This window comes from Pteropus vampyrus, unplaced genomic scaffold (genome assembly GCF_000151845.1).
Source record: "Pteropus vampyrus isolate Shadow unplaced genomic scaffold, Pvam_2.0 Scaffold335, whole genome shotgun sequence".
NCBI classification, from domain to species: domain Eukaryota; kingdom Metazoa; phylum Chordata; class Mammalia; order Chiroptera; family Pteropodidae; genus Pteropus; species Pteropus vampyrus.
The window spans coordinates 109,152-133,827 of record NW_011889116.1 but is presented as its reverse complement, the minus strand read 5'-3'; the positions used below and the strand labels follow the sequence as shown (position 1 = coordinate 133,827).

The window sequence follows — 24,676 nt, the reverse complement described above, 5'->3', positions numbered from 1 at the left end:
TCTAGAGCACAAAGGCCATAAAAGCTGCTGGCTTAACCAGCCACAAATGTGTGCAGAGAAAGTACTATCGTAACCTGCCCATAACCTCAGCTTCATTATACCATCATTATACCATCATTATAATATCATGCCTATTCCCAGAAGTTCATGAATCTAATTATAAAAAATTGAATTCTGGGTAAGCACATGCACAGTAGGCAAAGTGTTATGTAGCAGCTGTCAGTCAAGGTGACCTCACATAGGGATGATCTAGGATCTCTATTCACAGCCCAATTATAAACAGCCCTTCCCACTTCTGTGTTTTTATAGCTCTCTCTACTGAATACCTACTCCTCCCTTGGAGCATACTTTATCTTTTATCTTTTCACCTCCCAAATCCACAGGGTTGCAACCTTCCTTAGCATGGCCTGTCTCCTGAAATGTACTTTCAATAAATTTTACTTTTTCTAAATCTCGCTGACCTGTAATTCTTTGCTGCTTGGCGGGGAAGAACCAAAGACCCTCCCCCCATGCCACTGAGGCGATGCTGGATTTCACATCACCCCAGTGGTAATAGATGAACCAGTAATATTGAGTTCTTTTTGAAGGAAAATTTAAAATAAAATATGACAAAGTTTAATATTAAAAATTGGTAATATAAAAATATTAATATTGTAAATAAAGTCAACCTTCCATATAATTGGGTTTCATATTCACAGATTCAACCAACCATGTATGGAAAATATTCTAAAAAAATATTACATCGTTGCTGATGTATACTATGTAGTTAAGGCTACAATAGTTGCATCTGTAATGAGTATATTCAGACTTTTATCTTGTCATTATTCCTTAAACAATACAGTATAATAACTATTTACATTGTATTAGGTATTATAAGTAATCTAGAGATGATTTAAAGTACACAGGAAGATGTATATAGATTATATGCAAATACTACGCCATTTTATAAAAGGGACCTGAGCATTTGTGGATTTTTCTATCTAATTACTAGGTATCCCTGTGGATACCAAGGGATGACTATTATTTTTGACAATTTAAGATATTTTATTTATAAAATAATAACCTTTAAAAGAAAAATGATGATTAGGGATATGCACTAAAAAGGGGTTGGCAACTGCAGCCCATGGGCCAAGTCCAGTCCAGGGTCTATTTCTATATGATCTTTGAGCTATGAATAGTTTTTACATTTTAAAAGGTTATTAGAAACAAACAAAACAAAATAAAAAATATATTTAAGTGACAGAGAACTTATTTGGCTCACAAAGACTAAGATATTTATTATCTGGCTCTTTACGGATAAAGTTCACCAATCCCTGCTGTTTAAAATATTAGTTGTGGGTATCTCTAAGTTATTGGATTAGGAATAATTTTTATTTTGATTTTTCTCTTTCTGCTTTTGTTTTCCCCTCTTAAATTTTCCATAGTGCTGTTATAAGGTAAATAAAAACAATTAAAGTGAGTTTTAAGGAAGGCTTGAAAAGCATGCTTGCTTATGAAACCAAATATTTCCTCTGCTGTTTCAAACCCTAATTATATAGAAAATATTTTTTCTCACAGTAATTATAAAAGCAAACTTTAGTCCCAAATCCATTTTGATCATCAGAAATTCTGAATTAAGAATTTCCAGATGATGAGATGTTAATGCTTCTGATAAGGATTATGGTGCAAAAGTTCTCTCAGATGAATACAATTTATTTTAAGAGCCTAAGGCTAGACATGCTAACTTCTTCAGATCCCTTCCCACTCCCTAATTCTGCATCACCGATTTTTATCTTTATCAGGAGTTTCTAAGGATCTCTTATTTTGTGCTACTGACACACAGTGAAATAGTGTTAGAATTATTGATTACTGATGTATCTAAATGTTATCTAAATGTTTCCATTTGCTTTGCTATGCAAAGGATCTATAATAGAATCCTGAGGGTTCACCTGACATTTTGACTTTATAAATGTTTTTATTAGCTACTTTCCCATATCCCTGAACCACCTTGCAACTTGGAACAGTGTTTTGTATGCAACAAGATTAGCTTCCTGTCTATCATGCACACATATGTAATCTTAAAAAGATTTGAACAATTGTGTACTACCCATCCCCATGACTTTCTAAGGGAGTATGAATTTCCTGTAAACTAATATCTGAAATATGAAAGCAGTGAGAAATTCTTTGCCAGTAAAAGCCCTGCAAAAATACTATGTGGAAGAGTGTGGTCTACAACTGAAGAGGGTGCAGTGCAAGTATTGTCATAAAACGATGTTTTCAATGTGAGTATCTCAAAAAAGATAAGCATAATACATTTTAGATTTCCCAAAATCTCTAAGATAAACATATCGAGATACACAAAGTGCTAGCGCATAGCACTTTCCTGGAAAGTGCATGCTACTGTAGTTTGTAACTTTATAGATTCTGGTTCTGAGGTTTGGGGAATATTCATGTGGGAAGTGGAATGAATGAATGAAGAGAATTGTAAAATGCTAAATGGCTTACTCTTCCCCTGGCTCATTTGAGAGTTACTTCCCTATATCATTTCTTCATATCTCAGTGAAAGAATAGGTTCCATAGAATTTATTTTTTTTACCTAGTAAATAAAAAAAATATTAATGCATGCATATTGGTGCATTCTCAAAATAATCTTTATAGAACGCAAAACTTTCAAGTGTATTTTTTTCCATGAAACATCAATGCCTTCATTATTTTTCTACTTTTAATTAAAAATATTCAGTCATTTCCACTCGAGTATCTTTTTCAAATTTTAGTCAGATGCCCCACTTCTTTGATGTGTCATGCCTAGCTCTTACAATCTTTTTACATAGTAAATCAGCCAGATTATATTTTACCATAGATGTATTAGTATAAATTCTAAATAATAAGGATTTCTTCATGTTAGAGATAAAAAATATACTGCTCCTTTTCTTTCCTTCCCTCTTTCTTTTCCTTCCCTTTATCTTCCTCTCTCTTTCTCTCTCCTCCCTTCCTTCCTTCCTTCCTTCCTTCCTTCCTTCCTTCCTTCCTCCCTTCTCCTGTTTTAATCAAAAGACTCAATTCTTTAAACATACATGATAAAATTCTAATTCAAAGTTTATCCAAGGGTGCATACTGAATCCTGACTCTTGTGAAAGACACTCTTAGAATAGTACTATTGTATTTCAGATAAGATGGGTCTGTCCTAGAAATCTTCCATCTATTAATAGAATTTTTAAAATATTCAAATACCAGATTAAATACACATTCAAGATTTAAAATAACAGGATGATAAATATACTTTAATATTCACTTAAACATTTATATGAACAAATCTTCATATATATCAAAGAAGACAGATGATTTTTGTATGTGAGGGAGGGATAACATGTAAAACCATTTGATTTACTGAAGTAAAAATAAATGATTAATCAATTACTCAGTATCAAAACTTGCATTTTTAACATAAAATATTTCCAGCTATATTGATAAGTGAATGAAGGACACTAAAAGTTACTGGTGATTGTTTCCAGGTAGTAGGATTTGGAAAGTTATTTTTTGTTTTCCTTGCCTGTTTTTCTAAATAGGAAAAATACTCCTATTTCAATAACAGTATAATAAGAGAACTACAATAAAATTCACTTGAAAAGCATAACACTTCCATTTTAAAACAATTAGATGACAATGCTGTAAATATAAAAAAATATAAGAAAAAAATAAAATATAACAAGGATATCAAGTACTGATCTGGGAGGATATATATGTATATATATATAGCTCTATATATCTCTATATATCTATATGTTTGTGTATCTATATCTGTCTATCTATCTATCTATCTATCTATCTATCTATCTATCTATCTATCTATCTATCATCTATCATCAATCATCATCTATCTATCTTCCCAGATCAGTATTAGGTATCCTGTTATATATTTGATCTTTTTCTTATATAATCATATGACAGAGCAAAGGAGGATAATCCTTTCTGGGCTATTAAATAATTATTACTATGTGAGAAAATAAGAACACTCACTTTTTCCAGATAGCTTAGCTCCTGTTTCTTCCACTGGGGAACATAGCCCATTGCAGTTTCTGGAGCACTTTTTTCCAGCTAGGTTAAAAGTTAAATCATGCTGACTATATCTCTTCCAGATCTAAAATAATACTTTCTTTTTACCTTTAGCACTCAATCAAGCTTTTTATGTAATTGTGGTTAATATTCCCAGTAAGTTTCTCCTTAGGGGTAAGTTAGAGGTTTAGGGAGCCCACTAAGGTACTAACTCCTTCTGGCAGTTATGCAATAAGTAGCCTAAAAACATTAATGCACCTCCTCAACCATCTTGCTCATTTCCCAGAGAAAGACTAAGCTTAGCACAGGAGAGAATATGGCCAAATATATTTAATTTTATTCATTGGGTTTTTAGTGCTTATTACCCTCTAGGCACACATAAATACTGTACATAAATCTGGTTTGGATAAAGTCAGCTTTGACCAAGAAAATATTTCCTGATAAGGTACAAAAACAGCTTATGCTTTTTAGTTAAGATTTGGCTTCTCTATTTTAAAGCCTTTACAGCGCAGCCATGAGCTAAGAAATGGCAGTTGCAGAATGAAACAAAGTACTTGTTCTTCAGCAACTGAAATGATTTTTTAAGGTTCAGTATAAGTCCTCAATTTGAACTAAACAAACTTCTCTAATTCTTGTCAATGTGCTATTTCACACAATATCAAGAGGTTTCCTGTTGGGTTGGAAAGGTTGACACTGAGTATTTGGTGTCACTGATATCTGTCATAAAGCAGGCAGAGTCTAAAGGATTATCTTCCAAAGTAAAAATAATTACTTTCATTTCTACATCACTGTTCTGACATAGGTTCTTTTTCAAAATGCACTCATTTCTTTGTTTGTTTATTGTTTGTTTGATTTTTGTCAGTAAGCTAAATAATATCTTGATGAGGCCATTATTATTTAACTTTTCAATTCCTTATTTAATAACATCTCTACAATCTTCTTTTATCCTTAAAATTTCCTTAAAATATCCTTAAAATGACTACTGACATTTTTTCTCCTTATAATCATGTGCTTAATATAGTCATGACAGTTTTGTTTCTTTTTGTTAGTTGCCCCTTAATGAGAATAACTGGAGCAGTTTTACACAGAATTCTTTATTTTTATGTTTTATGTTTTTATGAAGTAATGTACTAGGGTCTGAAACTTTGTTTATCAATAAAGATTATTATCTTATTTTTATAGTATGAATGCACCAGTTTGGAACTGCTATGCAGTTTGATTTGTAGCTTAGGTGACTGATTCATTTGCAAGGGGGCTGGACTAAAGAAACTCTTCTGAAAATGAGTTTCTCTAATAAAGGAGCATTCAGTAAGGGTGGAATTCAAAAAATAACTCCTTCAAAGACATTTTTCTTCTTTTTCTTACCTCTAAAAGAAAAATCTATCTGTCCGGTTTTGCCAACTTATATGGATTTTAATAAAGGAGGTAGTATCATGCAGTGGAGTGAGAAACACTAGGAAATAGAAGACTTGGTTTCTGGGCTAGGTTCTATGATTGTTCTAGCTCTGGGAGAACTTACACACAAATTACCTAGTATTTAAACCTTAACTTGCACATCCAAAAAATGGGAAAGCTAATATTAGACATTCCTATCTCACACAATTGCTCTGAGGATCAAATAAAATAAAACAATGCATGTGAAATATTTTTGCAAACCATAAGAAACCAGAGAGAGGTTAAACATATTAATGAGAAGCTTTTTTGTATAATGATTTTTGCATTTCCCTGCTTTGAAGGAACTGCCATTTTTTCATATCATTTCACTTATCAGTAAAAAAAAAAAAAACAACTCACAGAACTTTTTATTATAATTAAGGTTTATGAGTCTTAGTACCACCTCTCAATTAGGTGGGGAATAAATTTAATTAAAATAGTTAAATTTTTTTAATCCTTTGGTCTTATGTACATATAAGCTACCCCCAGTAGCTCACTCATATTGGCTGCTAATGTTTACTCAAATCAATGTACCACAGTTTATTTGCACAATGCAGTTAGCAGAAATCATTGTCAGTGAAGATGATACATTGCTGCACCCATGAGCAAGTTTCTACAAGATGTCATAGTGACCAGCACTTTAATCAATTTCCTAAACAAAACAAAACAAAACACCCAGTTTCATTCTATGGCAGACTCAGGGCCATAGAAAGATGAACTTCTATACAGAGAAGAAAACTAGTTCAGAATGAAACCCTCGGCTTATCATGTAGTCTAGATCAGCGGTTTCCAAACATAGGTAATCATCAAAATTGCCTGGAAAGTCTAACAAATTAGACATATTTCCAGATCCTGTGATCCTGTCCCCAAAGAGTCTGATTCAGTAGATGTAGTATGAAGCCTGAGAATTTGTGCTTTTAGGATCTTCCCAGGAAATTCTAAGAATCAACCAAATTTTAGATGTATTAGACTAGGTTACCATAAAAGGCATAATGGGAGGCATTTGTACTCAGTACTGTGTTCTTCAGAGGCAATCGAGTTCTTAATTTGAGTTTTGCAGTACAACTGCATCCTCCATTATGGTTCTGTACTGTGAACATAAACAGTATCTCATTGTCAGAGACTAAATGTTACCCCTGGGACAGCGACGGTTAAACTTTAGTGTGCTTTAACATCATTTATGAAATTTGCTGAAAATTCATATATCATGATCCCCACTCCCAGAGATTTTGATTCAGCTAGTTTGGGAGGGGGATGCAGGAGTCTACATTTTTAACAAATACCGTAGTAACAAATACCATAGATGATCCTGATACACATGATCTACGGAATCACACTTTGAGAAACACTGGCTTAGGCAGTTTTTTATATCAACTTAAATATGTTGTCTTTGCTATATATGATTTTATTTTCAAATTAATATTTTTTGTGAATATACACATTTTCATAAAGATGTAATAACCTTTTTCACATTTCTGACTCTTCATTAAACTCCTTCCTTTTAAACGTGAATCAGAATTAAATGGGCCTCTTTGGATTTACATAGGACAAATTAAAACTATATGCTTGAAACTAATAATAAAGTAAAATGTAAAAAGAAGTTATTATTCAAGCCCTAAAAAAGTGCCGTTGGATTCTATGTTTGTATCCTTAGCATTGGATACTTCAATCTAATTTTGGAAGAGTAGAAATGGATCATTTGGCTCATTAGAACAAAGGGAAATGCTTGGGTTGTCTCCTGCACATTTTACCTTGAATTAAATATAGCTCTCAGATCACAAGAATGTCATCTGAAACTGGATCAATAATTATTTTAGCTTGGTCCTTCTGCTTTGAAGCATTAATAACTAATACAGTACACATTTTTCTATCAGTCCAGCCCACATCCTTCATGTGATTTTTGTTAATATTCTATTGTCAGGCTAAGTTGTTGGTGCTGCTTGGTTATTATACAGAGTATATAAAGAAGAAGATGAAAATCACCTGAAATTCCACTGTCTATAGGGAACATTATGAATATTTGGTGAATTTCATTTATTTATATATACATAAATATACACCTATATAAAACTGAGCTAATATAACACTGTACATAGAGTTTAAGCATTAAATCAAACGCACTTTTCTATGTCATTAAATATTTGTTTTAAACATCATTTTCAGAGTTTCATTTTGATAGTAACATAGAACAATGGAACAAATAAAAGGCTAAACCTAAAAGTAGATTAAGCATATTTATTTGTGTTCATTATTCAAGTTCCTACCTCAAAAGGCTATTTTTTGTATTAAATGAGCTAATACATATTTGGCACAAAGAACAGTGTCTGGCATAAAACCAGTACTTAATTAATGTTGGCTATTATTATTCAAAAGCATTTTGGTCTATTTGTATTAGCAAAAGTTACCAATGGCTTAGATAAGCAGATGACATTACATTTTTCCTGGTTTTTCTCATTAAAGCTGCAAAGTTGAACATTAATGAGTATAGAGAATTACGTTGTCATGCATGTTAGTTTGAAAAATATAAATTCATCTCATAAAAACATCAAAAGCTCAAAGAAGGTTTTTACTCTTAATTGGGAGCAAAGTGTCATTCATGTTTTCATTTAAAGGGCACACAATTATGATTAGCTAATAAAAAAATGAAAAAAATAATTAAGGTTAAAGTAAAGTTATTATTAGCCCTCATTTCACTAAAATCTTTTCCTCATAGCCCATGATAAAGTAGGGCTCTAAATAAGAACCTCATATCATAGGCTTCACAATATCTTCAGCCCCACCTTCCCCTGGTTTCTGCAGTCATTAATTAGACAATACATTGCTCCTAGCCTGACTCAAACCTTGAAATGTCTCCTACCTTAGAAAATTGCCCTGAAACTCATGACTAATGTCACAATCTTTATGGCCTAGCATTCTTTGCAGACTGTTTCTGACTTTTTTCCTGGGTTGCTGACGCCACAAGAAAGACTCCGTAGCCAGAAGGGAGGCTGGAAGACTCTGTGAAGCTAAACACCCCACTCAATCTTCAGGTAGCCCCTAGAATAATGTCCAGATTTTCCCTTGAATACCCTAAGCCTGACTGAGAAAGGAAAGGCAGTTTTTGAAGGTGTTAACCTGCTGCCTTCTCAGATCACAGGGGCTCTGAAAATAAATGCTTATTCTAAAAAGCCCAACTTCTGCGTCAGTCTATTGACCAAGTGGTGCAAGTAGCACCAGACTCGGTTGCACTCCGATTTCAATGGTATCAAATAAAATTAAATATAGAAAAGTTTCACAATCCACAATGAAATTCTCAGTGTTAAGACATTTAAAAATAAAAGAAAAAATGCATAACTGAAAGTATACTTTGAAATTATTAGATGTAATCTTTTTATAGCTAAAAACATTTAAATTTTAAGAATTGAACAGCTGGAGGACTGGATACTATTTATGGATTTAGAAAGATTTAGTCACTTTCATAAGTCAAAATTCTTTCTCTTTAAGCCACCTGTTCTTTCTTTCTCTTTAGAGATATTTTGTTAAAAATAATCTCAAGATTCTGACTATTCTCTATCTAAAGAAACCATGTCAAGAGGAAAGTAGGATATTTTTTATTAATTATTGGTAAAGAATTTGGACAGGTTCATGGACAGACAGTTCACTAATTTGTTATAGTCTTTCCCATAACATTTGAAAAAATGGTCTGGAAAATCTCAGAACAGACATTGCTTTAAATAAAACCAAGCAACTGACCTAAGTTCAGTGAAGTGCTGAGAATATATGTTACCTGAAACTTTAGCTTAATGAGTTCCTTAATTAGGAAAGACATAATTTAACGTGCTAAAAAGTCATATGGCTGAGTATTTGAATTATTTTATGTTTGTATCAATTTAACTAGAAACTATAATTATCAATTAAAGGAAGTCCAAATTAAAAATCTCCTTCTACTACTACCACAGCTAAAATATTTTTGAGGAAGTATTAATGATATGCTTTCATTATATGCTTTAGATACATTTTATTCACCGACACAGTTATTCATGTCCAGAAATGAGAATTCAAATAAATGAAAAACACTAGAAAAGATAATTATTTAAAAATGTTTGTTCAATAAACAACAAATAAGTCTCTGGTTACATATATTCTTTCTTGACATAGTATATTTACTATTAAATATGTCTAATATGTTTCTAAGTATCACCTTTTACTTACCACATTATTGTAAGTTACCATTAAAATGAAACTGTAAATGATGTTTACAAAGAATTATAAAATACTTGAGAAAATACATAAGATATGTAATGTGTGAGAAACAAAGAAAGTGGGATATACTTGCATATAGAGTATTACTTTGAACTTCTCTTTTTTTCCAATTTTCTACAATGAGCACATATTATTTTTACAGCTAGAAAACATTTATTTAGTGGAAACTTCATCAATTACCACAAATAAGAACAATTACAACATTCATATTTATTTTTGGTCTAATGACTCTATTATTTCAGCATTTGACATCATGGAACCTAAATTAGAAAATATATTTGTTATCTACTCTTTTGTGTATTGATGATGATTATCAAGGCAGAGACTCTTTATAAAACACATTTTTATACTTTAGCATGGCAGGTTAAACAAAAGCAAGATTTTTTGCTTGGTACAGTTATCAGCTGAAACCATCTACAGCGATATGTTGGCCAAATAAGCAAGCGAAACTTAGTAATATAACTATTTTGTCAAGATACTCACCAAACTTTGATATTTTATCATACACAAAACATTGACCCATGACTAAAAAGGAAACAAGGTTTGCATAGATACACCTTAAACAATTTGCTTCTCATTGACTAAAATATCCTCATTTCATTCTGCTTCATAACTTTTTTTTTTTTTAAATTAAGTTTATCGGAGTAACATTGGTTAATGCAATCATATAATTTTCAGGTGTACATTATCATTTGACATCTGTATATTCTACTGTGTGTTCATCACCCAAAGTCGTTTCCTTCAGCTACCATATATTTGATCCCCTTTACCCACTTCACCCTACTCCTACCCCCCCTATATTAGACTCCCTTTACCCCTTTTACTTCCCCCCACCTCCCCCACACCACTCGTAACCACTACTCTATAGTCCTCTGGTAACCACTAGTCATGTTCATGAGTCTCTGTTTCTTTGTCCTGCTCTTTTGTTGCTTTAGGTTTATATCCCACATATAAGTGATATCATGTGATTTTCAACTTTTTCTGTCTGGCTTATTTTGCTTAGCATGATTATCTCGAGTTCTATCCATGTTGTCGCAAATGGCAGTATTTCATCTCTTCTTATGGCTGTCCACTTTATAACTTTTAAAAATCCAGTTTGCCAGCTTTTTTCTTGCATTATAATACTTAGTTATAATTTTTTTCTTTCATTGTAATGCCTTAGACATATAGGACTTATTTAATTTTTTACTCTTCCTTCCGAATGAGACTTGCATGCATTTTATTATTCTTTCACTAGGATCACGTCTAGTATTTTCTCTATAAGTTGGACAGGTAAAACAAAGGTTTAGTTTCAGAAGAAATAGACTGGCTCACTCAGTTGTGGGATTTAGTTAATTAATTAATTAACCTGTAGGAAAGTCTATCTGGGGCTTACCTTGAGAAGTCAGAAGTTGGAGTATGGATTCAGATATCCTAAACTCCTCTTTCAAGATAATACCTAGGAAACGATCAGTAGTATCAAATAAATCATTATGAAAATATAATAATTATGTTTTCCAGCCCTGGATGTTTTCTTTTAATGAAGTATTAGAGTAAAGATTATTAAATTATTAATGAGGAAATAATTAAATCAATAGTAATTTTTAAGAATAACAAATAGAAATCAAGTCAATTTTAAGAATCTATCAATAAAAAGAACACAATTTACAGTAATACATTATAAATGGACAGACTTTAAGATGTTTGTAGTTCCTCTTAGATTTAAACAGGCATTAGTTTACTTTTTAAATTTAATCTGTATTTACACACACTCACCAGAATTGTACAATATGAAAAAGTAAAACTAGAATATATATTCATATATAAACATACTTTTCAGATTTCAATCAAGAATAGAGTGAAATAGGTATAACACTCTTGGGAAATTGTATTAATAATTTATTAATTTGGGTAATCTCTGGTCTCAGACATGAAGGTAATGAGTCTCCACAATCATTTGCTCACTTACTAAAGTTTTCTTTTCACGACATTTATGTTTCCTAGTTACAAGTTTGTTTTCACATTTGTAGTTATTAATAAATATTTACCTGATACCTGGTATTTACTAGTATACTAAAATTACCCTGGCTTTCAACAAAGGTATGTGAAAATCCGTACTTGCAATAATAGCCCTGACTTCACAGAGAAGTTAATCTTAAGGAGATAGCAGATGCTTTCTTTATTAAACCTTTGAGAACTTTAGGTGAGATTCCATGTGGATGTGATGAACAAATCAATGCAAGTTATTTATTAGATACCTATTGTGCTCAATTCTATCTTGGGACATAAGAGGGGCAAAACAAGAGTTGGGGAGGATGTTGAAGACTCAAAACACTGTCAATGTTCTCAAGGTACTTATAATAGAATTGGATAGACTAATTAATGAATGATATGAGACAGAACCAAATTAACTGATAAATTATGTGGTAAAGACAGAGATGGATATATCGTGAAGCTAATGAGACTTAAGCTTCAGAGACCCTTACTAAAATGGGTCCCTTAGAAGGTCCTAGGGGACTGTATTAGTTTGCTAAGGCTACCATAACTAAGTATCACAGACTGGTGGCCTAAACAATAGAAACTTATTTTATCACAATTCTGGAGGATAGAAGTCAGAGATCAAGGTGTCAGCAGGTTTGGTTTCTTCTGAGGCCTTTCAACTTGGCTTGTAGATAGCCATCTTCTCCCTGTGTCTTCACATAGAGTGTGCCTGTGTCCTAATCTCTTTTTATAAAGACACCAAACATATCAGATTAAGGTCCACCTATATAACTTCATTTTTACTTAATTACCTCTTTAAAGACATAATCTCCAACTAGCCACATTCTCAGTTACTGGGTACTAGGACTTCAGCATATAAATTTAGAGGACACACAATTCAGCCCATAATGCTTTGCCTCTGGACCCATCAAATTCATGTCCCAAACACATGAAAATTATATTCATCTTATCCCAACAGCCACAAAAGTCTTAACTCATTTCTATATCAGCTCTAAGCCTTGTCTCATCTAAATATAATCTAAATCAGATACAGATGAGAGTTCAGATTTGATTCAGCTTGAGGCAAAATTCCTCTCCAGCTGTGAACCTGTGAAACCAGACAAATTATCTGCTTCCAAAATACAATAGTGGGACAGGCATAGGATTGACATTCTCATTCCCAAAAGAAGAAATTGAAAACTAGAGAGGGATCACAGGTTCTAAGCAAGTCTGAAACTTAGCAGGCAAATGCCATTAGGTTTTCAGGCTTGAGAATAATCCTCTTTGGTTTGATGCTCTGCCCTCTAGGTCCACCTGTGTGGCGGTCACACTCCCTCAGCTCTAAAGGGTGGCCCTGCTCCTTTAGCTCTGGATGTCTGCCTGACTCCTCCAGAACCAAGAAGGAGAAGACTCTGTTCCTTTAGCTTGTGACTCCTGGGCCCATGGTAGCAGTGGCAGCTCTGCTGATCTCTGAACCACCTTTTGGGTCATTTTCCCCTTTACTTGAAAGGTAAAGCATGTTCACAAACAAATAGCTCTATTGACCCATCTTGTATAATCCAAGAAGTCTGACAGCCTTTCTTCATTTCATTCCACTTCTATCTCCTTTGGGCAAGGCTGGCAACATTTCTACTGCTGGAACCCTATTTCTATTTCTGGTTTCTGCTGAGATGGTTGATTGGATCTTTAAGTTATATGCCATAATCTCTTTAGCAAATGGCTGTCCAACTACACCTTTGATGTTCTCTCTATAACATGCTTTCTCATTTTTCTGCAATATGAGTAGGTTGAGAATATTCTAAATTGTCAAGTTTGGGTTCCTTTCTGACGAATAATTCCTTCTTTAATTTTATCTTTCTCCTCTAGCATTTTATTATAAGCAGCAAGGAGGAAGCAAACCATGCCTTTAGCACTTTGCTTACTAATCTCCTCTGCTAAATACTCAAGTTTATCACCTATAATTCCTACTTTCCACTAAATAGTAGAACACAATTTGGCAAGTTCTCTGCCACTTTTCAACAAAGATCACCTTTCCTCCAGTTTCTAATAATTTCTTCCTCATATTTATCCGAAACCTCAACAGAAGCACCTTTAATGTTCATATTTCTATCAACATTCTGTTTGTGATGATATATGTATATCTCTAAAATTATAGAAGCTTTTTCTATAGCTCTCTAATTTTCTTTCTGAATTCTCAGCAGCATTGCCTTTAATGTCCATATTTCTATCAATAGTCTCTAGGCAATCTAGGCTTTTTCTAACATGCACCTCAAAACTCTTTAAGTTTTTACCCACTACCCAATTCCAAAGCCATTTCCACATTTCACCTTTTTCTCCTCACCCCCTTTGCCTTGTATTGACTGGGGTTGGAGTAGCTGCAGACACATCAGGGATCTGGTTAAGAGAAAGTTGAGTTGGAGATCATTTAGTTTGACTTTAGTGAGATTTATCTATGTGGTTCACAGTTTCTTTTATATATAATTATTACTATCCAAGGGTAGGAGTGGCTTCCAGGAATACGCCTATCACCTTTTATGCCTACAACATGAAGATACAAAGTTGGAGCTGTGTTGTGATATGAATATGGCCTATATTTTCTGGCACTGAAAATATGAAGGCAATGAAGGATAAGTAAAATTTGAAATGTATGAGGACAGAAACCTTTCTATGCAAAAGCTTTCCAAACATTAAATATATAAAATTATAAGCAGAGGATTTGATTCTAACCAGAACCTAGTTCTCTCCTACCAGGACTCTTCTTGATAATATGATTATAAAAGGACCATACACTTCTTTTCATTTCTGATGGAAATTATATAAAATATAATTTATCAAAATTTCTGCTTGTAGGGCACTTATCTATAGCAGTATTATAAAACAATGAATATGTCTGTATTCGGTCACATGCTTTATGCATCTTTATTAACAATAATAGAAAAGGCACCAGTGTTGATCAACTATGTGAAAGACTAAACTATCTTTCTATTCCATCTATAGACAATCCAATTTGTAAAATAATTGTCATATGAAGATGGGATCTAGAGTATGCATCCAAATATTAATGAGTGTGTCAGGCAGTTAAATAATAAAATGTATTATTTTTCTTGATTTTTGTGAAATTTTTGGTATTTATCAGTCACTCGAAGTGTGTAATTTATTGTGATTTATTTCCTAATTCTAAACAAATGTTCACCTTTGAACTTAATTGTATATTATTTTTCTTAGAGAGTTCCCCAAATTGTGTATAAGTTTAGTCTCCACAAAATTTGGATCTGCCCCTGGATCCTGGATAGAGGCTGTTAAATAATAGGAAAGAGAGATAGATAAAAATTGAAATGATTGGCGAAAATCACCATTTTTGTGGAAAGAAATCAGTTTTATTCTTTAAGCACTTGGGTCATCTATATAGAGAAGCTTGGTTTGTATGTGTTTTGTTTTTTTCCTCCAACACCATGAAATTTCTTATAACAGGGAAGGAAGTTAGTACTATATTCAGTAATTAAGAATTATTAAGGCTTTCTGAGACCTTAATGATTTTGGCTGTCCTGTTTCAGGCATTTTCCACTTATTTGCTAAGATGGGGTCCTAATTTCATTCCTAGCCTCAGAGAATGAATCATAATTGTCCTAAGTTACCTTTGTTTCACTAGAGATTGATCTAGGTATAGACATGTTACCTAATTTGGCAAATAAAAGTAGAAGTCTGATGGAGATTTCTGGGGGAAAAAAAATTATCTCAAAAAAAAAAAAGGGGGCTCTTCCTGTGTTCCAGGTACTTGTTAGGCACTAAAGATATCCTAGAGAGAAATTTTAGTGAAAATATTTAAATGCGAAAATTATTGTAGTACACACAAACATACATAGATACACTACACGAGGATATGAATCAGGCACAAAATTGTCATTTCAAAACTAATTTTGTTGATTCATTTATGATTCCACAGAATCTCATATGGTCATTTTAAAAATGTTAATTATTGGCCAATACAGGAATAGGAGCTCTCCATAAGGAATTCATGTCTTAAAAACAATTTATCTTATTTGAGAAAAGAAATTATATACATTTGTATATATTAGAGCTTCTGAGCATGTTCTGGTTTGCAATATGATTAAAATCTTGTAGCAACAAGAATGAAAATATATGAAATGTATATTAGTCTAGACATTATTGTAATGTGATTAAAGTATTAGGAGAAAATGAGACTAGGTGATGAAAGAAACTATGGGCAGATGCATTTGAATCTATAGTCACTGATTGTGGTGACTAGTCTCCAATATAATTCCCAAGCATGTCCATCTCCTGGTATTCTTACTCTTCTGTAGCCCTTTATCACATGGTACCATAATTGGCCTGTATGACCAATAAAATGTGACGTTGGCTGTAAATATCTGTGGCTTTCAACTTGGACATTCTCTCTCTCACTGAATCTTTTTCTCTCTTTCTTGGATCGCTTACTCTTGGGAAAGCTATGTCAGAGCAGGCTAATGGAGCAGCCCATGTGCTGATGAATTAAAGCCTCTTGCTAAAAGCTACAGAAGTGAGCTTGGAAGTGGATCTTTTAGCCTCCTGTCAAGTCTTCAGATACTACAGTTCTACAATCTCATGAGAGATTTTGAGCCAAAACCATCCCCACTAACCTGTTCTTGGATCCTTGACTAACAGAAATCTCGAAATAATAAATATTTGTTGTTTTAAAGCTCTAAGTTTTCTGGTAATCTGTTTCACAGTAATAGATAACTAGCATGCAGATCAGGGAAATATTGGATGCAAATGAACAGATCCCTATAAAGTAAATCTTTGAAGAAAAGTGCAACTTTAAAATTTCTAGTTTTCTCAGTCCTAAAAGGTTAAAACTTTCCCCAGCAATGTAGTCAAAACTTATATAAGACAAAATTCGAGATTAGTCAATATTTCTTTAAAAGTGTATTATAATTCTAGTCATAAAGAAACATTATGAATTGCTCAATATTATAATATGGATTCTATGTGGAGTAAACTCTTCCTTGGTTATGCAATGTCTACAGTCTTAAATTTTCTTTATTACTATTATTTTTAATACCAGCTAACATTTAAATGCTTACTATGGGTAGACATACTTTATAGTTTTATGCCCTATACTTACTGCTTGTAATATATTTCCATTTAATTCTCATAATAACCCCACAAGAGAGGCACTATTATTATCTCTATTTAAGTTCATACAGCTAGCAAGTGGCAGAACATAGATTTGATTCTAAGTCCTTTTCCAGAGCCCATGTTTATTCAAGGGCATATTGAAATATTTTTATATGAAGCAATCAGTAACAAAAATTCTCTTTTTAACTGTAGAGAGCCAGATCTGAGCTGGACCTGATCGAAGCATTAGCAAAGCCATGCTTAACTAATAAAAGCATTGGCAAAGCCATGCTTGACTGTGTTGCAGATCCTGTGGCTGAAGCATTGGCAAAGCCATGCCTGCTGTGTAGCAATTTGCCAAGGACAGAGAAGTAAAACAGTTAACAGACAGTTGCTTCTAGTTTAGTATAGATAACTGGGTACAAACACACCTTGGGAAATTATTGCTGCCAGCAAGTTTCAAGTCCTGAGAAGAAAACTCCCATCCCTCCTTGACCTTCAAAAGTATATAATAAACGTGCTGAGCTTGGCTTGGGGTCGCTGTATCTTAGCAAAATGCAGTGTCCCACCTGGTCCCTGCTTTTGTATATACCGTCTCTGTGTTTTTCTCCATCCTTCCGTCACCCCTCTCAGATATATTAACCTTGTAGCAGTGCAGGTCGCGGCATTTAACCAAACCAGTTGGGATACTCTAAGCCCTTTATCATTATGTTATGTCCTTATTTATCCATGATATCTTTTCTTGGTCTGAATTCTGCTCTGTTTGAAATTAATATAGCTACTCCTGCTTTCTTGTGATTAGTGTTAACATGGTATACCTTTTTTTCTTCCATTTACTCTTAATCTAAATGTGTCTTTACGTTTAAAGTTGGTTCTTTGTAGATGACATATAGTTGGGTCTTGTTTTTGATCTACTCTGAAAATTTGTCTTTTAATTGGTATATTTGGAGCACTGACATGTAAAGTAATTATTGATATAGTTGGACTTATATATACTATATTTTTTACTGTTTTCTATTTGCTGTCCTTGTTGTTTGTTCCGATTTTTGTCTTCCACATTTTTTCTGCCTTTTGTGGTTTTAAATGAGCATTTTGTATAATTGTATTTTCTCCTTTCTTAGAATATCAATTATACTTCTCTTTCTTTTATTAAGTTGTTGCCCCAGAGATTGTGATATACATTTACAACTAATCCAAGTCCAGTTTTAAATAAGACTATACTGCTTCATGGGTAGTATAAGTACTTTATAATAACAAATATTCCTAATTCCTTCTTCTCATCCTCTATATCATTGCTGTCATTCATTTTACTTATACATAAGCATCTTTAACTATACATACATGCACAAAATTAAATGCATTGTTTATTTTATTATTGTGAATAAACTATTATCTGTTATATCAATTCAGAATAAGAAAAATGATGGGAGTTTTTCAAACAGAGATTCATGGACATGAACAGTGGATTAGTGGTTACCAGAGGAAAAATGGAGAGTGGGAGGGTAAACAGAATCAAATATTTGGTGATGGGAGGAAATTTAATCTTGGGTGCTGAACACATAATGCAATATACATATGATGTATTATTGAATTATACACTTGCAATCTGATTTTATTAACCAATGTCCCCCCAATAATTTTAATAAACATAAATGAATAAATAAATAAGAAAAATTGAAATTTTTATTTTACCCTCTCTTGTCATTTCCTAACCTTCTTCTAAGTTTCTGACCTCTATCATTTTCCTTCTCTCTGAAGAACTTCTTTTAAAATTTCTTGCAAGGCTAGTTTACTGGCAACAAATTCCCTCAAATTTTCTTTGTCTGAGAAAGTCACTACTTCTTTAATTTTAAAGGATAATTTCATGAGCACAGAATTCTGGGTTGGTGTTTTTTCTCTCAACGCTTTAATTATTTTATTTCACTCTATTGCATATGTGGTTTCTGAGGAGAAGTTGGATGTAATTCTTATATTTGTTCCATTATAGGTAAGGTTCTCCTCTGCCTCCTTTGGTTTCTCTCAAGTTTTTTGCTGTAGCTTTGATTTTCTGAAGTTTGAGTATGATATATCTTTATCTCTATATCTGTATATACTGTTATTGTTGTTGTTATTTATACTGCTTACTGTTCTCTGAACTTCTTGAATCTGATGTTAATTTGGGGAAATATTCATTCATTATTGCTTCTGATCCTTTCTTTTTCTTCTGGCATTCTAATTACACATATCTTACACCTTTTGTAGCTGTACCACAGTTCTCAGATTTCCTTTTTAATATTTTTTCAGTCTTTCTTCTCTTTGCTTTTCAATTTTGGAAGTTTTAGTGTCATATTCTCGAGCTCAGAGATACTTTTCCGAGCTGTGCCCAGTTTACTAAAGAGCCTATCAAAAAAATCTCCATTTCTGTTACAGTGTTCTTGATGTCTAGCATTTATTTTTTATTCTTTCTTAGAATTTCCATCTCTCTGCTTACATTATCCATCTGCTCTTGTATGTTATCTACTTTTTGCATTGAAGCCCTTAGCATATTAAACACAATCTTTTTAAATTCCTTGGGTTGATAATGCCAACATTCCTGCCATATCTGACTCTAGTTCTGTTGATTGTTCAGTCTCTTCAAACTTTGTTGTGTTTTTTTTGCCTTTTATTATGCTTGTAATTTTTGTTAAAAGGTGAATATGATATACTGAATAAAAGGAACTGCAGCAAACAGACTTTTAGTAATATAATGGTATGATGTTGGGAGAAATGAAGCATTCCATAGTCTTGTGATTAGGTCTGAGTCTTTTGGTGAGTCTGTGCCTCAAGACTGTGAACTTCACCAGTACTTTTCAGCGCTACCCCAACCCTTAGCACCCTTCCCCTGTCCCTGGCTTAGTTGGGACTGGATGTATGCAAGAGGCTGTAGTTGTGCATTTTCCTTCCTCCACATAGAAGGCTAGAGGGGACTGATGTTGGATAGTTCCCTCCCCTGCTCTGGTAAAATAGTTTCTTCTCACGGTGTTGTAGCCGCCAGCCCCTGATAGATACACGGACCACCAGAAATCAGTGAGTTATAGGAAACACACTCTTTATTCAGCCAGCTGAGTCTGCCAGGGGTACGCAGACCCCAAATTAAGCAGCCCCGAAATGTAGAGGTACAGAGTTTTTAAGCCCTAAACCCCATTCCTCATTCTGTCTGAACACAAAAATCTGTTTTTCTTCTATTTACTAACTGTCAATTATGTGCCAATGGGTGATAACCTATGTTCCCATGGGCGATAGCCAAGCAATAATTTTCCAGCCAGCACAATAGCAAGTCTTGTTAAGAAAAGCAGAATGCTCTGGTATATTTTTAAATGGTTCCTTTTCCACTCCATTTGCTAGAAGTATGAAACAAATTTTCTCCAATATTCACTCTAAGGATCTGATAGAGCTCTTGGAGGTAAAACTTACAGAAGTGTGAAGGTCTCCCCTGTGACTGGGTTCTCTTGAAATTTTTATTTCTTAGTCTTGTCCACACTGAGCTTCCAGCAATTGATCAATTACAATTTAAGTTTTCCTATCCCCACTGATTCCCATAGAGGTTTCTGCTCATGGTTTTGTGCTCCTATTAGTTGTGCTTCTCTGTATCCACTTGTTTATCTCTTCAATTTTGACTTGTGACTTCACTCCTTGGAAGGATCTAAGAAAAATTGTTGATTTTTCTTTTGTTCAGCTTTTTACTTGTTGTTAGGATGGAGTGAAAACTTCTAAGCTCAAGTCTTTGAGACATAATTTTCATGTCTGTCTGGCATTGTTTTTTTAGGGACAATGTGGTATATCTCCACCAAGATTGTCTGAAACACAATGGATGCTTCTTGTTGCAAGCTCTATGCCAATAGTTCACTTCTAGTCAAGATTAAATTTATTTTATGTGTTTCAAGACAAAAAGCACCCAATAAGGAAAACTTTAAAGAAGTTATCCTTCTTGTCATCTTGACTATCCTGGCATAACTGAAGAGGGGGAAGGGCATATTTGTGAGACTGCTGGGACTACGCAGCAATGTTGTAGCAGGAACCTGAGATTCTCCCAATAGCATTTAAATTGCATTTTTTTCTACCAACCTTTACTAGACCACAACTTTCTGTCATGACCTGACATTTTACTTTTGAGTTTGTGCAAGAAATGGCCACATGAAAAATATTTCTGTACCTTCTATCAAAGTGGAGGTCAATGCCTGTCACATTCTTCCATAGCTATGTCATGTTCCTCAAACATTCATGCGATAATTTAATACCAATAACATTTGTTTCTGCAAACAAATACTTTTGGTTCCTTTTACAGAAAATAAGGACGATATAATTCTGTAATGTTTCCATTTTAACATTTTTTTTTAAATTGCAGAAACATTATCATTTCAAAGAAAAGTAGATATTCAGTGTTCACATATAACTATATTTTCTTTTTTAAAAAATGTATTTTTTTGTTTAAATATAATTGACATACAATATTATGTTAGTTTCAGGTGCACAGCATAATGATTTGGTCTTTATATTCTTTAAAATGTGATCACCGCAATAAGTCTAGCATCTATCAGTATACAAAGTTATTACAAAAATATTGACTATTTTCCCTATGCTGTACATTGCATCCCCATGACTTTTTTTTTAAATAAGTGAGGTTTATACCTCTTATTCCTCTGTACCTTTTTCACCCATCTCCCCATCCTCCTCCACCTCTGGCACTCTGTATCTATGAGTCTGTTCCTGTTTTGTTTTAATTGTTCATTTTTTAGAAGATTTCACATATAAGTGAAATCATATGGTATTTGCTTTTCTCTGTCAGACTTATTTCACTTAGTATAATACCCTCTGAGTTCATCCATGTTGTTGCAAATGGCAAGAATTCTTTAGTTTTTATAGTTCAGTATCCATTTTATCTACGAATCCAGAAAGATTAGCACTAAATTTAGGGTTCAGCTGTAACTAGATCAACCTTAACCTCCCAGCAAAATTCTGTTTTTACTAACAAATGGCATTTGATTGTCACATATACTTTAAATTTAAGTCAATTCACTAATTTTAATGGATGATAGTATTGATTAACAATATGAAATTAATGTAAAATAATATAAAATATATTATACCCTTTGGAATAATTTTCAGATTTTTCCAAAAATAATATGAAGATAAGAATGGAGAGAAAATTATCTTAATTAGGAAGAATTAGAAATGGAAATATAAATGTTTCTTTTTGAATAATTTTTTATATTTAAAAAATTGTAAATTAGGAATTTAAAGATCTCTGCTTATTTTACAGTTATGCCAGAATTATTGGGAATGTCATGGCTCTAGTAATTTTTTAATTGTAGGACAAATGTTTCTAAAGAATGGTGTTATAAGGACAAAAAAAAAAAGGACTATCTGCCTGCATATGTCTAAGCCAAAGAAGAGATACGTACAAAGAGTTGCATGTCCTGGAGATACAGGCAAGCTATTGCTCAAAGGCCTGGCTCCTAGGTGTCTCTGGAGTACAGATTATATAGGGAAGAATCATTAATCATGGAAAATAAGGGAGTTGGGGTCGTGGGTGCTACTGTTTGGATGATTAGAGGGGAATGAGGTAATTGATCACGGTGTCTGGTTCTGGAATCAGCCATGGCACCATCCCGTCTGATTCTGTGGCCTGTCTAGTGGCTGGTAGGGTTGTCGTTCTGCCTCAGTGGGCCTGGGGCTGAAACACATCTAAAGCCAAGATGTTATCCTTAGTCTAAAGTCCATCTGGAAACTATTGTCCTCATGATTATAGACCTGAGGCTCTATTAATCTTATGTCCTCAAGTTTAATGATTAAAGGGTCAGGCATATAGAGGATAAGAGCTAAGTTGGAAAAAAGCAAGTGAGCACAATGCCATTATTTGGGCAAAATCAGCTTGAATCAGACTAAAAGAAAACTATATTAAAGAAGTGAAGTTTGTGTGTGGTTACAATAGTTAAGCTTGTTTGTTGGCATACAATTGTAAATAATGAGTTTATAATGGAAATAAAAATTTCCACTCTTTGGTGCCTTCCCTCGAAAGCTCTATAGTCCCTAATGGTGTCCTCTTCAAAGTTTATGCCATGTAGCTATTCAATAGAGAAAAGTACTTTAAAACTATTTCCTTCTGACACTTATAGAACTAGTACTCTTGTACTAGTATTATTGTATGAGTTCTAATTTTCCGTTTCACAGCAAATCAGTTTTATGTCATGTGAGGAACAAATTCATGGTCATTCTTTTTAAATTTGAGACAATTATCTGTACTATTTAAGTAAAAAGTAAACTGTGTGGGTGCTCTAGAGTGGCTGTCAATATTAAATACATTGACAGAGCAGTTATTCAACTTTCCATTTCATTTGTCTTTGTATACACGGCCACAAATTAACTGACTCAGTTAACTTACTCTGAGAAATTTGTTCCCTATAAAAACTAACTATTAACTATTAACAGGATATAATTTAATAATATGAGTGGAAATCTTCAGAGTGGGCAAACTTTGAAAGTAATATAACAGTAAATTTGGTACTCTGATATTCGAGGGCAATTATTTTTTAACAATTTCAATGACTCGAGCAAATTTATTTATTCAACAAATGTTTATTGAGGCTTCTTATGTGCTTCTCACAGTGCTAGATCTGAAGATGCAATTTAAATGTCAAGTTTTAACCTTCAACAAATTCACAATCCAGTGGGAAAATCAGACAAAGAAAGTGAAAATTATGCAACAATAATGTAAGTACTGTCAGTGGTAGGGTTGTATAAAGTAGTGTTTCAAGAAAATTAATGTGGTAGCATTATGTAAAGTGTACTTGAATTAAGGATATCAAATTAGTAGTATAAAGCAGGGGTCCCCAAGTCTTGGATCTCGGACTGGTACCCGTTCGTAGCTTGTTAGGAACCAGGCTGTATAGCAGGAGGTGAGTAGCGGGCAAGAGAGTGAAGCTTCATCTGTATTTTCAGCTGCTCTCTAGTGCTATTATCACCACCTCAGCTCCACCTCAGATCAATAGGCATTAGATTCTCATAGAAGCACTCGTCTCCGGTGCCAAAAAGGTTGAGAACCGCTGGTATAAAGTAGGTACTATTTGTTAAGTTCACTGAAAGAAGAACACAGAAGGCTGAAGGGGTTAAGCAAGATTTACTTTAGCAGAGTGACAGACTAGCTGAGCTGAAGATGGCGTTAGCCTTGAATGTAAGGAGACCTGAAACTTATATGGGGCTTGAGGAGGGCCTTTTGGTGGGAATATTTTGGGCAGGTAAATTGACACGGAAGGGAGGAGAGTGCAGTGAAGCCAAAAGTGAGCATGTAGTGTTGCCAACCAGGATGCAAGGGCCAGTTCCCACACAAAGGTAAGGGAGAAGTCTGGTTCTCACACTACGTGGAGGTAGGGATAGGGCCCTCCTGGACCTAACACTATTCCTGTTCCTTTCTATACATAAGGAAATTTCAGAGGTTCAGAGAGATTCAGTAATAGCCTGGAATCAATCAACTTATTCATTAATGTGTTCATTCATTGACACATTCATTTATCAGAAACTGTTCTAGGAGCCATGAACAAAGCTGTGATTAAGACAGACTGAACCCTGCCTTAAGGATTTTATAAGAGATCCAGAAGTGCTGTGATCATTTGGAGAAAGAAATAATGCTACTGTATTTAAAATTCTAGAGAAATGGGCATAAACACTCAATTATGCATTAAAGGGCAGAGCTGAGAGTCAAGCTAGGGTGTGGAGGGCTTTATTGATGTTTATACATATATGGGTCTGCAAGAGTCCCTGAGCTATATTGTCCGAGTGGGAATTGACTTTAAAATACTTCAGGACTGTATAACAATGTGATGAGTAAGATAAAAAAAAAAAAGTTAATTCTAATTAAAGCTCTAGGGGTGACTAATTA

The 24,676-nt window shown here is 33.6% G+C and overlaps 1 protein-coding gene across 1 annotated transcript in view; it reads left to right on the top strand.

Annotated features, from left to right (window-relative positions):
- Positions 1 to 24,676, top strand: part of TEX13C (TEX13 family member C) — an 82,632-nt gene that overhangs the window by 30,414 nt on the left and 27,542 nt on the right.